Here is a 12,989-nt window from a genome sequence, read left to right on the forward strand (position 1 = left end):
GAGCAACCCCCCGCATACTCCCAAATCCACATACAGTATTATTTTTGTACACTCATGGACAAAGATAAAGGTATCTGTGTATTTTTTCCCCAGCTATCACAACTCCAATGCAGCTTGAAGTCCAAATTATACTCCAAATGCGTCTTATTCAAAACTAAGCAAAAACGAAGTTTGAAACAGTTTGAACAGTGGAATGTATTCCTTGTTAAATTCTGGAGTACCCAGATTCATTCCCAAGCTTTCAAAAAGAACAGAAATAATCAAAAAGGAACAGTGAAAATAAGCACAGTAGTTTACTTCCCCCATAAAACAACATCCTTCTTTAAAAATCTGAGAAACTGCTGTTCAATAGTACAGGGTGTGAGTGCAATTCTTTTGCCACCAGTCTGCAGTGGCTGTGCACACCACTGATACTCCCCATCACCTCTACAAAAGGGAAAGAAAGTCATCTTGAAGCTGCAATGTCAAAAAGCAACCAGGAAATGCCAGAACAAAGGGCTTCCAAGCAATCCTAATTTCACCCCTTTATGGCAGAGGAAAGACTTACATTGAAAGACCTACACTGTTCTCCTGAAACCACTAACAACTTAATTCAGTATATAATACCAAACACTCCTTTACTGAACATCTATGAGTATCTCTTAAAGTTTTATTCCATGCATGGTCCCATGCCTCCTTTGTTGCAAATATTCAAGCATCCGATTCATTTCTTCCTGCTCTTTTGTGCAGCACCTAGAGCGAGCGTGAGCGCTTCCCTTATCCCAAACACACGCTTCTGTCAGAGAAAAGACATCTCCACTACTGTAAAGTGTCCATTTGGGGAGGCCCAGAAGGATAAACTTTGAATTTCAGAGCACAACAGCAAAAAGCCTCAGCTAGATCCCTCAGTACTCACCATGGCTACAGACCCCAACCCAGATCTGACTGCTATAATATCTAGAAAGGAAACATGTAACAATGAAATCAAGGAAAAGGTTTGGTTTATTATGAAGGACCCACTTTCACACACAAACTCTACAAATAAAGAGCTCCAGGCCTCTTATACTCTCTGCTACAAAGGGATCTTCTCAGTCAGTTCACAGCCATTTCTTTCACTGACACCATATACAATAACAACATACACATCCTCTCCTTTCCTGATCATTCATGCATCCAGTTGTTCAAGGGTTCAAAATATTTAAATGTCATTAAGATTTCAAACTCAACACCCAACTGAAATCTAATAAAGTTGAGATACTTGGTATTATTTTCTTTTTTAAATCTACAGCACATAAACGACAACAGTCATACGCTTGATTTAAAAGGGAACATGGAAGACACAAAGACATTCTGAAAGGAAGGGGCAGGAGCAAAGATAAAACTGAGGAACAGAATGGAGTTCAGCACGCACAAGCATCTACAAGTATGACAACCTCACAATTCATATGCACTACCCTACTGTCAGCAACCAAAAAGGTGGGAAAAAAAAAGTTATGTACAGTTGCAACAACCTTATTATGCACATAGACAGCTAAAAGAGTAACTAGTTATATGGTAACAATAAAAAGAGTGGAGATAAACTGTTAGATAAGAGAAATAAGATGAAACCCAACCAGTTTGTACGTTTTCCTCCTGACCCACTGTGGGGAACGCTCCTTTACTTCACCCCTCTAGGGAACACATGAGATAACACAAGAAGCTCAACTGGGTTTCTCTACTGAGCAAGCTGAGATAAGGAATAGCAGGGCAACCATCAAAACCTCCTTGTTGTCACTACTCACGTAACTGGACAACACCCTAACGCTACAGTATTTGTATTTATTATTTTGACAGGCTGATGCTTCCTGAAAAAAATCAAGAAAAAACAGGAAATGACCAAAAAGTCAAACTTGCCAAAAGCTAAGTTTCATACCAAAAAAAAGGTACTTCTCTGCTCTAGAGGTGCTCTTTTCTTCAAATCTGAAAGGCCAGCTGCATATTGCAGAAAAGCCGTCTGGAGGTGGTGGTACGCACAGTCAGAACACAAACACAGCAACCGCTATCAGGCTCTGTATCATACAGATGTCAGCTATGTCTCTGATGATGCATCTGGATCCTTCCCTTTCCCAGGATCTTCACCTCACGTCAGTGCTGGATATTCTCAGGACCGTGTAGGTTTGGCACAATCCTTTCGTCCAGAGATGCCCTGCTCTCTCTTGCCATCACGCTTCACCAGTGCTGCTTTTTTCCCATCTTTTTGGCTGCAGCGGATGACTGCGTCCCTGGCAGCTTGGGTTCACTCTGGGTTCTTCTTTTTCTAAAAAATTAAAGTACTTGCTTCCTCACCTCAGCAGGCAAATTTAAACCATGTCATCTTTGGCTCTCCTTCCTGCCTAAACTGAAGGCTACGGCTCCTACTCACACGCCTCAAGAAGCCACCACCACTGAAGGGAGATGAGAACCTGGCTCAGATCTGGCCTGGAATGGACAAAAACCTGCAAGTGGCCTGAGGGTGGAAGAGCAGGAGAGAAGAAAGAGAGGTTTAAAAGATATTTGCAGTCTCCTGGGGAGAGACAGGGAATCGATCATGAGAAGTTGCTAAACCTGCTCTTGGCTCCCGTGACACAAGGACATGCAGTTGGGAAGGTGGAGCTTGCTGAAGAAACAGCAGTAACCCGCTGCCCTGCTGCTGACCTCTCCAACTCCTGAGGTGACCCTCGTGTGGGATGACAGGAGGCTCCAGGTCCTCAGAAATAGTTCTCAGCTCAGGCCAAGAACAGTCTAATCAAGAGCACTTCAATTGTGATCGCGCGTGGGTAGCTGCTGGACACATTCACTCCTCAAACCTAGTCACTGTTCTTATTCCAAATCATTACCATGGAAGAATGGAGACAGTCATAAAAGTTGCTTCTTAAGAAGTCATTTTACAGATGAATTACACTCCTCCCCTGCCCTCTAGTGTAAGGAAAGCTAGCTTAAAAAAATTATATGAATATATACAAACACATCCAAACAGCTCACTGTATTCATAGATATGAGGTAAGAGAATTAGCCCAGCAACTACTTGACCAGCTTTGAACTGACAAAGAAAATATATATATAAACAACACACCATAATATTGCACATACACACATTATTTCTAGCTAGTACACTGAACCCAGGACTGAACACAGCAGCAGAAGCCAAGACATGTGCTGGTTCCCAGGATAGCGTGTCCCCCTTCTGGCCACCTTACCAGATACGACACGTGCACAGTACAGTTCACCTTTCTATTCATTTGGGGTCTTGTGCTCCAACCAGTAACTGATGGAAGCCCTTTTTACTGAAATTCATTTTCTCCAGCTCTCCCAAGATCCACATCAATCCATTCCAGTGAAAAGATGTCCAATATGTTTGAAAGAGAAACTTGAAGTAAAAAATGAAAGATTTTACAATAATGCCTTCATAAATATATAATTCTTAGTTTGCCTATTCCAGAAAAATTAGCTTTTCTCCTTTAAATGAGTTATGTTTCTGAAACATAACCATTACCAGATACTAGACTTATATTTATGTCATGCTCAAGTAATCCATTGCCAGCTGAATGCTTTCACACATCTAAAATTTTTCTTTGTGCAAATCTTCACTTTCATGAAAATGACTTCAAACAGCCTGTCTACAACTTATAAACTACAACAGCAGCACAGAATATTTTAAGCTACTAAAGTATATCAGTCCCCTTGTGGATCCAGTACTGCCAGGAAACTGATACTGATTCATTTCATATTAACCATCCAATCTGAACAGGAAAAAAAAAAAAATCACACTATTCCTCCACCTGCCACAAGTAAATTGTGCACTGGGAACAAGTCCTTTTTGCATAATTACAGATTTTGATAGTCATTTGAACACGCATTCAAACGAGATGCACACAATGTGTATGCAATGTGCACATCTAACAGTAACGAATTTCTGGAGATCATTCACTCACATCCGCTCAGATTGTACACTTGTATCACTGATTCATATCCAAAAGACACTTTAAGTTGCTTTAACTTTTTCTATGACTAGCAAAAAGTGTTTAGTCTGAACTGCTAAGAATTTCAGTCTGTCTCCCTAAAGAATGCTGGAACTGGTGATGAAGCAGCCTCGGAGTTCACGGGATACAAAGCTGAACTCCTCTCGGTATCAAGTTTAGGTGCCTCACCTTCTTTATTTCTGAAACAAACACCAAAAGCTTTCAAAGCAAATGTAAATACAGTTTCCCCTCCCAACACACACGTGCTACCATTTCTAACCACACAAACCATCAGAAGTCACACTCACGTTTAATGAAATACATATACAAAAGCGAAACGCCACAGAACAAAACCCAGAATCCATTTCAAAACAAACACTTCTGTTAGAAAATATAAGCTTTAAAAGTTGCTTACAAGAAAAGTTTTCATCTCTGACACAAAAAAGATCAAGAATACTCTTAACTGCGGTCTTTTCTCAGTTCCCTTGCCATGCAATAATTCTCAATTGGTTGATATTGCATGAGTGACCATCTGTCTGGTGAAAAAAAGAAACATTAAACAAGTATCTATTGTGATGTACAGCAGTGTTTTTTAAAAGCAGATTTTCATAGCAGTAGAAGATAAATATGGATGCACTTCCATATTAATAAATAAAGCTGTGATCCATGTAAACATAAATGCAGGGCAAGAGTTAGGATCAGTCTAACAAGCCAAGCAAATCTCTTACACACCTACAGGGTTGGCATTTTTTCTTCAAATGTCCTTCATTTTAAGAGATTGACACCAAAAAGCAAGCGCCCCCCTAATAGAAGCGACCAAAAAAATATTAAAAATTAACAGGAGGAAGTGTTATTATTCAGGAGAAAAACAAACAAACCCCAACCAATACTGATAAATTACACGTCATTTCTGCCTCAGTTGTTGTGATCTTGGAAGTATCTTGTCTCATCTTTTTCTCCATTTCTCTGAACACTGCATTTCTTAGTCACTACTTCAGCCATTACGCTGCTAATGTAACTTTGAAATATTTAAGAAAAAAATAACATTGGTCTTCCAACAACGGGGGCTCTATGATAAGGTGGGCACAAGCAATGCAACTCTCAGGATGATGTGCTTCCAGATCCATTAATCCTTTGCAAGACTAACACCTTTCTGTATATAAGAGTAATTTCCAGAGTAAAACTTCGGTTAGTAAGCATCAAACAAGTCATACAATAATAGTTGGCTGTAGCAGGCTGTACTTTGGGCTTTGGTTAGTAGGGATTTGTCACCCAAACCACCTGCACCTTTGGCTGCTTTGTTGACTGCGACGGCTTCAGGCTACTTTTCCGAAACAATTTTTATGAAGACCTGTCATTCCCACGTCAGTCACCCATTTCTTCCCACGTTCAATTTGTATTAAGTTCAAATGCGGGGCTCTATTAAAGTTGCCCTACAAAATCTGACTGACTTCATTAGAGAAACAGGAGCACTGAACACTCCGCTTGTGTCTAAGAGAGCACCAAGGGCTATCAAATCCAAATACTTCCCTTTTCCAAAGGAAAAAAGCCATCCCAGGTAAAAAGAAAAATGCAGCATGTGTTTCCAAGCACTCAACCAGAACTCTCTAAAAGTTTTAGTTAAGTGCTACTGCTGAGTCTATAAAGACTGACAAAAAAGCTCATAAAATCACTATTAAAACAGCTACAAAAGGAAGGCAAGTGAAGTACACAAATTTTGCATATATGTTTTGTACAAGTCTTGCTAAAAAAGCATTGGAACTCTATGTCATGGAGTAAAACCTCCACTTTTTTTAGTATGATAATTTATCATTTTTATCTTATAATAAAAATTGCTAATTATTGAGAGGTTGTCACTCCATGTTTTAACTGTGTTAACATTATAAAGACTATGAAAGCTGAAGGGATGTTTCAGACATTCTCCTTTTTTAATTTGGTAAATTTGAATGCATTACTAGAAATCAAAGCATACTGAACACTGCTTTCTTATATTTGATTGCATCACCATCACATTATATTATGTTCCTCTCACGCCTAGACTTCTTGTTTCTTCACCATAATGTTAAATTCTTTACAGCAGAATCCTCCAAAGAAAGATTTTGAAAGACAGCACTTTAAAGCAGACCTTGCATTGCAGGACTGAGAGTTTACATGTGTGTTGGCATTACACAGACAAGTAATTTTTCCCCCAAGTCCTTCAATCAACTGTTCATACATTCTCAGACACGTGCCTATTTGCATTCTGAACTTGCTCACACTTGAATTGTTTCAAGTAGGGATGAAAGCCCCAAACTGTGTTTACAGTTGCCTGGAACTCATCCACTTTACAGCAAGGATGAAAAAGTTACTCACACGTCAGCAATCCACCAAATGCCCTTCCCACACAAGTTCTCAAGGATTAAACAAAAGTGACTGAGAATCTCAGCGCAAAGAATTCCTGGCTCCGTCCTCCCTCAGTTGCATGCAATGCTGAGGACATACCAGTCTTCAAACCCACCTCAGTTTTGCTGAGAAGGAGCACAGCCTGAGATGAGGTTATTCAAGAAGCTGCTAGTGATGCAGGTGAACTGTACAGCACAGACATACCCCAGGTACTGTTCAAATACTGCTGAAAAATACCAGACACGCGTGATTATCTGCACTAGGATGCAGTGATCCAGCTAATTCAAGAGTGAGGTGATCTCTGCATTCACTCAGGGGAGCTTTTAAGTAATAAACTGAGTTTATTGAATGTCATCTTTGTGCAGGCAGCTGTGCCACCAGGTCACTGCTACAGTTCTAAAAGCCAGGGCAGGGGGGAGTGCGTGCAGGGAACAGGGACAATAGCCCCAAGGTCTGCAATGGGCCTTGAGTTATTTTTCTGTGAGAAGACAGGGCAAATGTTTCTCCCTTACATTTTATAATTAAGTGTTCCTAGAAATAGCTGAACATACCCTTCTGCAATATGAACTACATCTAACATGATACTACTTGAGCATTTCAGTTACAAACTGCCTGGACTGCTCTCCTAACTTTATTTTATTGTCTCCTACACACCACCATTTGCACAGAAGACTGCATGAAATGGTAAATAAGGACTGAATGTAATTAGAAATTACGGATTGTATACAATCAAAATTACTTAGACTATGTCAGACATTTACCGGCCTGAGTGCCTCCAGAAAGTAATTATGCTCCATTTTAACTCTATCTTATGTTATTTTACTAAATATATCCATTAAATTACAGTTCTGGTTTGGGTGGGGTTTTATTTATTTAACGAAGTGCCATAACAGACTTTTTATTTCAGAGGTACAATCTCAGAATAAAAAGAAAATAAAATATAAGAGCACCAGTTGTAAGATAATTTCACAGACATGATTTACATTATGTCTGGATTATTCACAAGAGATCTGCTGTAGCTGTGTGGAAAGGCAAATGCTACCTGGAAAAGACAGGCAAATATCAAGATATAAGGTTATAAACTGAGGAAGGGCTTTCCCCCTGCAAAGTAAATATCCATGGAGACTTACTCAAGTAAGAGTTTCAGTTAAACATACAGGATAAAGCAAACACTGTATCACACCAAAAATAAAGCCCAACTCTAGCAGCAGTGAAGAAATACAAGCACAGAGCTTGGTTGTGGTAGGGTCCCCTTCCTCCAGGAAAGACCCAGGGACCTCAGAAGGAATGGGGCAGAGTAAGGAGGAGGGGAAAGATAACCAGAGAAAGTTAGTTATACCTTTAGTTTTTCTTTAAGCAGATGAAGTCCTATGACAAAAGGATGAAGTACATCATCTGTGGAAGGTAACATAAAACCAGAAGATATTTACTATTTTAATAGACAAACTTATACATAAGCACAACATAGCGAATTAATAACAAAATAATACTCTGTGAATTACACTGACAGTAGAGTTAACTTACCAACCTTCGACTGTTAATAGTTTTGGGGCCTTCTAGCTTTTCTTTATTTTAGGCAACATTTTGGTATAATGAGACGCACTGTGTAAGGCCACACTGCAGGACAATGCTACCCCAGCTCAATATTATGTCATTCGGAAACATCATACAAATCTTTTACAGCTAAAAACACACTAAAGTAAAAACTAAGCAGAAGTTGGATACTTTCTTCTCAAGACATCAGTTCCTCAGTCATACACAAAAACACCTTGCTGACTCACAAATGTTATGATAAATCTTGGATCCAAAACAAACAAAAAAGTAATAAGCTAGGCCTCTGAAGGCTACCTGTATCTTGCCTATAAACATCAGCTGCAAGAGGAAGAATTCCTATGGAAGCTGAAGAAGTCTTGATTAAAAGACTGGAAGCTCAGATCAGTTAAAGAAAGAAGCATAAATCAAATATACAAAAATATTCACTGGACAGTAAAGGGTAAAATGCTTTCTTAGTCAAAGTTCCCATTCTAATTAGCAATTCCTAAAACAACGCTATGCAGAGATGATTAGAGAGGACAAGGATGCAACCCAGTCATGGAGCCATTGAGGCTGGAAGGGACCTCTTGAGGTCATTTAGCTCCCGCGGGGCCAAGCCCCCGGGGTATGAGCAGCTCCACAAATACACACTCCACAGCACGATTTGCTGCAGTGTTTGACCACCCTCAAAGTAAAAGAAGTGTTTTCTCATGTTCAGATGGAGATTCATGTGTTTTAATTTGTGCTCATTGCACGTTGTGCTGTTACTGGGCACTCGTGAGAAGAGCCCCGTGTCCTCTTCGTTCCCTCCCAGCAGTGTATTGACACACATTGATATCATCCTCCACAAAGCTTTCTCTTCTCCAGGTTGAACAGCCCCGTCCTTCTTTAGATGAAATACAAGAAAATACACATAAAAAAAATCTAGAAGAAATCTTATACTGCAAGCTTGCATTTGGTCAGAAGAATCATCTCTCCTGGGCAGCGCACATACATGAAAAAAAACCAGCTGCAATCATTGTACCCAAGACAGCAAACTTGCAAAGACTACACCAAGAAGCCAGAAGAATGCTCCGCGATCTCCGCCTTGAGTTGCTTAGTAATTTTAAAATTAAAACCTATTTACAGTCTGAACTGTACATTTACCCAGCTTACTAACTTGCATGCCTCTCTACAGCAAATGTTTAGGAACATGACCTACATAATATTGTGAATACGGTTTCTGTCATGGAAAATGATAAGCAGGAAGACTGGGGAGAAGGGAGGAAGGAATTCTGTCTTTCACACACCTGAGGAAAAGCTGAGATCTTTAGTTCTACCAGAAGACAACCATTCAGCAATATGATATATTTAGGAAATAATCCACAGTGAATCAAGGGGGAGGAGGTGTTTGTTTGTTTATTTTTAACAGATTACTGAGGAATAAGGTGTGGGAAGTGATGGGACCAGAAAGTACGTGGGGGCCAGAAGCAGAGAGAAACGGCGAAGATCAAAAACACCTTAAGAACCATAAGAATAAGCAGAGGACCAGAAAAAGACGCAGGAACCAGTACAGGCATAGGGGGAGAAGGGGAAAGCGTTGGGTTTTTGTTTTTTAAACATAGCTTGGTTGACAACTAGTAAACTGATCAAAACAAGGATACAGTTGTGATCCTCACATTCAGCTCAGAGGTCAAGAGATTTGCAATGAATGGTTCCTCGGGAAAACAAGAGCTAAAAACTGAGCTGAAAACAGTCCGGGACAAACTTTGAGAAAACTAATCCAGTCAGTATGATGGATAATGCTGGATGAAAAAGAGGAGAGAAAACTGATGGAGAGCGGTAGAGGTTTTACAGATTGAAAACCCAAAGCATTTCTGTCGAAGAATATATATGCCAATCAAGAAGGGAAGGCATAGCATGAAATGTGACTGATGGGTTAAAGAAGGAGCAGGTACAATATTTCTACTTGCAACCAAAGTAACAGCTGTAAGGGAGTAAAAATCATATCTTCTCCTTGACAGATACGTCATACATGAAAAACAAAAATCAGCAAGAACATTTGCTAACAGAACTGGCAACAAGGAGGATTTACAAAGCAAAAGAGTTGACAAAATACCAGGTGTTATTGCAGATGTAGACTCAATTAAACCTGAGAAGTAGAATTGTTCACCTAAGACAATGGCAAAGCCAAGGGAGAAGAAAATGACTCTGTACCGGAGGAAGTTTGCCAGTTTGCAGGATTTCCACCCGGGATACCCCACAGTGCAAGAGAAGGAGCAAGGGAAGCAGGTGTTCTGCAAGGGGACGCTCAACTTGCATGCGCTGATCGCTGATCACAGCTAACTGTCAAACCATTGCTTCGGAAAAATTCAAAATTCTGCTGCAAATATACACCTAATTGCACAAACAGCCAGAGTAAGAGTTTGAAACGAACAGTTTTAAAATCACAGGTTTGTGTTTCAGTCTTGTCAAGTTACTTTTGAACTAGATGCTGACAGTTTTAGAAAATATACCTGGACAATATTGTATTTAAGATTAGGTAATCATAAACACTAGCCACTTCAGCGCTGTGATTCGGATGATCATACACCTGCATGTGTGACATCCTATACGTGCTATTTCTCCAATCGCACCCCAGCATTACCCTGTTACGGCGTTCTTGCAGTTCCCTCCACTTTTCACTGCAACCAGTTTGGTAGATACAGCGCCTGGTCACTGGCAGCACTGAAAATCTATTCCCAGATAAACATCCATTTCATTTTCTATTGTGCAAGAGAACCATCAACTTAAAATTTAAGCAAAATCAGGCTGTTAAGAGTAATGACAAAAACCTCCTACTACACCTATTCCTGGGCTACACTGTTAATTACCTGTCTCTAAAATTCATATTGCCTATTTAAAGTCTCCACACAAGAACCTGAGAAAGACAAAACGCTCAATATACAAAGGAAATCAAAATTTTAAAAAAGCCAGACATAAAATATGCAAGCAAAAGGGAAAGAATCTCTTACAGTTACAGCAGCAGTATTATTTGTGGTGACAGAAGAAAAACTATTATCCAATGTAAGACAATTTTAGTCTCGATCTGCCTGACAACTTTATTAATATCTTTCTTCAGAGCATACAGCACTTCTGTAAAACAAAATAATTCCAGGTACTGTCCTGTAATTTAACATTACACAGGCAGATCTTACTGGAATAGGTAAAAATAGCACTAGTGAACATGCCAAAGGAGAGTCTTTCCACTATATGGCCAGTGCTTAGATTGCAACATCAGCTGGCTCTCTTTTTATAACCGCTTGATTGCCAGTGAACAAGTTACATAGTCAACTTAAAAGCTTTGAGAAATCCAAGAGTAAGCTCTGGAACTCACTTTCAGCTGAAATCAATCCACTATATCACTCTGACATGACCACTTTGTTTCAGTTGCCATTTATTGCCTGCGTAAGCTTTATCCTTGCTTCTAAAGCATTTAACACAGATGAATGACGTAATTCAGAACACGGTTTATTTTTTTGTTAAATGTCAGCATAAAATTAGAGGCTTGCACACTTTGTTGTTTCTTTTGGCTGCAACACATTCTGGAAGCTGCTTCACTCACAGGCGCTCTTGAGCCGCGCGTGCCATCCTGCAATGAACCCATTTGGGCTCGGTTCTGCAAAGGCAGCCCCTCAACCCCAACCACCCCTTGCACCTCAACTCCACATGGGTTTTCTGCCATGTTTTCTCAGAATGATAAAAACTGTCACCATAGGAATGTTTAAAACTGTTAGAATGGTGATCAGATGGAGACAGAAATGTTGCTCTGCTGGAAGAAATTCGTGTTCCTCAGCCAGCAGCTTGGCTTAGACATGACTGAGATTGCTCCGCTTTCTAATGAGGTACAAGGGAAACCAGGATCCTCCCACCTCCAACACCACGAGGTTTCTGCCCACTCGTGACCATGGATTGGTATGGTTCGCACACAGCTTTCAAAAGTTGTCAGAGAGGGACATAGGGAGGGAAAAGGCAGACAGAAAAATCAGGATGCCACCTAGCTTGCATAGTTACTAGTATAATTTTTCCCTTGTTCTAGGAAGCACTGAGTGATCACAAACATCTGTAAGTCTCCTTAAGTTTGAAAACACTGCCAAAATCAAAAACGTTTCGTATTTGCACACAATGGCACCAGTAGTATCATGGGTATATATGAAGAAATACACATATGTTTCATGCAAATTCAAAAGCAGAGAGAGCTTAGACACATTTGCCATACTCAATGTGTGGGGTTTACAATATAGGTTTTACAAAAATCCCCATAAAATTGCAAGAAGAAGGGCACAAAGAAAGAACCGATTAAACTAATTCTTTCAGGGGGCTCATGAAACAGATTAGATCTGAAGGAATTCAAATTCTATCCCAAATTATCAAAATAAGGAAAATATTTACCAGAGAGTAATCTTGGAATTAACGATTGTTAGATAAATTCTGAACTTCTGGAATTCTAAGAAAATGGGCATATAGAATCTGAAGCTGAAGTCACATCCTTTGTCATAAATATGATCAGCTTTCAGTGAAACTTAGAACACAGTTTCTAAAACAAAGTTAAAAAAAACTAAGTGTCATATATCAAAATGCACCTTTTCAACTGGAAGCTAGACAGATAATTATAGGATCTTTCATCTCCATACTAAGTGGAATTAAAATAAACTTATAAAAATATTCTACTGTCTATGATAATCCTTTGGGAATAACATAACTAGCATTTTTTGGGTAGCAATAAATTAGGAATTAAAAAAAAAGTTAAAATATTATTAACTAGTATTTCTTCTTCCCAGCAGCACTGCCACCACTGGAGCTCCAGTCTAATGGTCCTCCCCCCATTTTTATTACTTTGCAGGACTATTCCTCTGTGTTCCTACATTTCTGTAACAATTCCATGCGAAGACGAGGGAGTACACGTTTCTCCACATGTTTCACTATGCCTCCTCCTCCAATTGCACCAAGAAACTCTGAGGTAAAATCTCATAGTTTCTTCTACACTGGAAAAAAATAGAAGAAAGCAAAAAAGATGATAATTTACTTGTTTGTCCAACAAGGAGTCACAGTGTGGGGGCAGTGCCTTTTGTGGTATACCAATAGACTTTAAAGACTATG

At 39.6% G+C, this 12,989-nt stretch overlaps 1 protein-coding gene across 4 annotated transcripts in view; it reads right to left on the reverse strand.

Annotated features, from left to right (window-relative positions):
• Positions 1-12,989, reverse strand: part of RAF1 (Raf-1 proto-oncogene, serine/threonine kinase) — a 45,911-nt gene that overhangs the window by 27,677 nt on the left and 5,245 nt on the right. Inside the window, exon 2 of one of the 4 annotated variants that reach the window (XM_080350379.1) lies at positions 7,678-7,733. The exons of the other annotated variants lie outside the window; for them this stretch is intronic. The gene's annotated coding sequence lies outside the window, so the exon portion shown is untranslated. The remainder of the gene's footprint in view (positions 1-7,677; positions 7,734-12,989) is intronic. 4 annotated transcript variants of the gene reach the window in all.

The sequence above is a fragment of the Nesoenas mayeri genome, assembly GCF_963082525.1.
Source record: "Nesoenas mayeri genome assembly, chromosome: 10".
NCBI lineage: Eukaryota > Metazoa > Chordata > Aves > Columbiformes > Columbidae > Nesoenas > Nesoenas mayeri.